The following is a 4,313-nucleotide window of genomic DNA, read 5'->3' on the forward strand; positions in this document are numbered from 1 at the left end:
AATGGGAGGACATAGCCTTTCCAATTGCCACTGCAGGCTGAAATTGCAGAATCTGCTGGCAAGGCATTGACTCAGACACTTTTATTTTAAACTACTAAAATTATAACCAGATGCACATTAGCACTGCTTGGAGCCTAGTGGAAAGAGCACAGGACTGGGAGCCTGAAGACCTGGGTTCTAATTTTGCATACCATGTGACCTTGGGCATGTCTCAACTTGTCTTGCCTCATTTTTCACATCACTCAAACGGGGATTCGATACCTGTACTCTCTTCCCTTTCAGGCAGTGAACGCTGGGTCGGGGAGAATCTATTCAATCTGATTCTCTAGTTTCCACCCCAGCTCTTGGCAAAGTGTTTGCCATGTAGTAGAAGCAGCATGGTGAAGTGGATAGAGCACAGGCCTGGGAGTCAGAAGGTCATGAGTTCTAGCCCTAGCTCCACCACTTGTCTGCTCTGTGGCCTTGGGCAAATCACTTAACTTCTCTGTGCCTCAGCTACCTCATCTGTAAATTGGTGATTAAGATTGTGAACCCTTAGTGGGACAGGGACTGTGACCAACATGATTTACTTGTATCCACCCCAGTGCTTAGTACAAAGTGCTTAATATATACCACCGATTATTATATAGTAAGTATTTAATACCATTTTGACTGGTATTTGTATTCACAAGACTGAAAACTAGGAGGACGTTGCTTCAGACTACCATGGCACACTGCAGTCAACGAAGGAGAAGCACTTTGCTTCATAAGGACCAGGAAACAAGCAAGAAAAGGTGAAAACAGCAACACGCATGGCAAACGTCAAATATGACACACAACAAAGTCAATCGATGGTATTTACTGAGTGTAGACCACTGTATTAAGCACTTGGGAGAGTACAGCTTTATTTTCTATAGCATTTGGTAAGCACTTACTATGTGCCAGGCACTGTACTAAACACTGGGGTAGATACAAGACAATCAGGTTGCACACAGTCCCTATCCCATATAGGGCTCATAGTCTTAGTCCCCCTTATACAGATGAGGTAACAGACACAGATAATTTAAGTGACTTGCCTGAGGTCACACAGCAGGTAATTGGTGGAGCTGAGATTAGAACCCAGATTCTTTGACTCCCAGGCCTGTGATCTTTCTACTAGGCCATGCTGCTTCCCAGGAATAGGAGAGTTCTTCCTTAAGACAGTGAGCCCCACGTGGGCCATGGACTGTGTCCTGCCTGATGAACTTCTATCTACCCCAGTACTTGGAACAGTACTTGACTCAGAGTAAGTGCTTAGCAAATACAACAGTAATTAGGAGATATTCCCTGGTTTTTGTTTGTTAATTACCACCACCCCCATCCCCCACCCTGCAGCGGGGTCCACATGATAGCATTTTGTCTTGGAGCAGAGAGCCTGCATATAGGATATGAAGTTCAGTTCTCTGAGCATTTGAAACCTCCCTGGTTCATCTGAAGCTTGTAAGGATTCCTCCTAACCTTTTCCCCTTGGAAATGGGTTGGGAATCTTAAAGGTGCTGTCTTTTTCCACTGGCTCCTTCATAAAGTTTCCTTCAACTTTGAAAGAAATGGATGAGTCACAGGAGCTCGCTCCGCTGATTCTGATTCATCCTCATGAATTCCTATTTCCACTCCACTCGCCTTTATTATCAGTGCTCCTACATCACTAGCACCTACAGTTTTCAGAATCCAAAGATTCCTCATGACTCACCTGCTTTGGAAGCTATTCATGCAGAGGTCACCTTACCCTTACCAACTAAATTCAACCTTCACTAGAATGAGTAGTAACACAGTTTTCCTCTAGCTGATTGTGATGCTATTTGGTAGTACACAAAAGGGAAAGAAACTGTATAGAGGTTAAAAAAAAAAGCAGCAGACTGGTGGGTCCTAATGAAATTGTGGGTCATGGAAATTCCACCTGGCCTTACACTGGTCTCATAGAAACCATAGCCCCAAGATTGTCCACACCACTGTGTGTGGCATCTTCATGATTCCTAGGGGCCTTGGGCTAAGGACGCATGTGTCTCACAGATCAAGACAACGCAAATAGGTTGCTGCTTGGCCTTGCAAAGCTAAACTTGTATTTTCCAGCAAATCCTGATATCTCTCTGCCTTCAAAAAACAATTTTACTTCTCAGTTTAAAAATGATGTGTGACAAGCTCGAGTCAACATTCCTCATGCCCTTTATGTAGTTTGGAGGAGTTTGCTGAAAGTATTTTGAGACCCTCCCACTTTTTCGCATAGATTCCTCCCAAAGACTTTCCTCTTCACTGATTACAATTCGATTCCCCTGAGGATACGAAGATACTTTATTAGAGAAAGCTTCCCCTGTGCCTTTGCTTTTCAATCTACCTGGAGGGGAAAAAATATTCCAATATCCAATAAACCGAGGTGTTGCCTTACTCTGCCCAGAAGACGGGGGTAAATCTGAAACAAAGAGTATCTCATATCCACTTAACACGCGAATTATTCGGATTACTCCTTAATTCATTGCCCGGTCACATTTCCAAAAAAGAATCCAGACCTCTCCATTTTTAGTACCCTGAGACACCGAAACATATACCAACCTATGCATATACCAATCACAAAAGGGAAGGCTCGGATAGCTTTAGGAGTCAGTAAGAAGATTCAGACCCACAATCTAGTATCCCAACAAAGTAACAGTAGCAATTACCTTTCGGTGTCACTGCTCGCTGCTTGGGTGGTAGATAAAACAGGATTGCTATTCCGGGTAGCGGTGATCCATGAAGCAGGAACTGTCCTCCAGAGATATGGGTTTGCAGACCACACAGTGAAGATCAACCTTCCTCGGTGACTACAGCATACTGGTTGGAAGTTCATTTTCCCTTACATAAGCCTTATTGAAAGCACACCTCCTCCAAGAGGCCTTCCCTGTCTAAGCCCTCTTATCCTCTTCTCCCCCTCCCTTCTGTGTTGCCCTTCAAATCGCCCCCTTTATTTGCCCCTCAGCCCGTATACATATCTTTAATTTATTTATATTAATGCCTGTCTCTAGACTGTGAGCAGGGAATGTGTCTACCAACTCTGTAAAGTGGTACATTCCCAATCACTCAGTACACTGCTTTGCACTCAGTAAACACTCAATAAATGATTGATTGGGCCACATCTCACAATAACTCACTGACACTATAACAGTATCCAGTTAGATCAAGAATAAGAACATTTAGATGAAGCCAATATCCTTAATCCTTTCCATTGGAAGCTAAAGGAAAAAAAAATAAACACCCCCAGCCTTCCTAAGCCCCTTCTAGCCAGTCCCAATACACTTCTCGTGACTTCTTTTCTATTAAAATGTCATTTGATCTTTTTTCCAGCATCTTCCCTTCTTTGGCTAAGAATCCACCTCTGGATGGATTCTCACTTTAGATGACCTCTGGAAGGTTTCTTTACCTCAACCGTTTGGCATGCAAATCAACGGTTTGATATACAAATCAGTGGGTGTGTTGAAGAGCCAAAACAAATATGCGAGTCAGGTGAGGATTCAGTTTAGTCATTAGGTGGCAGCCAAAATCTCCTTGATGCAAGTCACCTGTTACAACTGATTTAGACGGAATGTGCTTTGTATTCCTCAAGAGTATGAGGAGCATTGGACTAGAAGTTGAGAACTTCAAATCCCTTTAGCTCTCATGTCAATCCATCAAGGGTGTTTATTGAGTGCAGGTCATTGTACTGAAAGCTTGGGAGAGCACAATACAATAGAGTTGGAAGGCAGAATTCTTGCCTTCAAATAGCTTAAATTCTAGTGGGGTTTGAACCCCAGTGACAAGGATGGGTTTTTTTTAAGTAGATCACGCAGAACCCAGAGGATTGCTCAGCTTCCCTGGAACAATAGCACCAACAGGCATCGCTGGTGATGAAGGTAAAAGAAGATCGCATATTTGTAAAGTCTCTGACTAACAGAAGGCTTCACAACAAATATCCCGCCTGAGGAAATAGTCCTTTTTCAGACTTGGGTTCCAGCTATGTGTTTAGATCTTCCATTGACCATACGCTGCATAACTTTCATGCCCTGCCTCTAGTCCTAAGCTCATTCGTTAATTATGGTATTTATTAAGAGCCTACTGTGAATATACAGTGAACAGGAGCAATGCATATATACTAATCCAAATCCCATAAGGAAGAATTTGAGAAAATGGAAACAAGTCTTATCACTCTAGAATGAAGTGACAATGTATTCGAGATTCCATTTCTCATCCTCATCACATCTGCTTCCCAAAATGTCATAAATACCCAAAATCAGGAAGTGTCAAAGGCAAATCAATGTGTATGGTACCTATTCCGAGACTAGCATGTC

Source organism: Ornithorhynchus anatinus, chromosome 9, assembly GCF_004115215.2.
Source record: "Ornithorhynchus anatinus isolate Pmale09 chromosome 9, mOrnAna1.pri.v4, whole genome shotgun sequence".
NCBI classification, from domain to species: Eukaryota; Metazoa; Chordata; class Mammalia; order Monotremata; family Ornithorhynchidae; genus Ornithorhynchus; species Ornithorhynchus anatinus.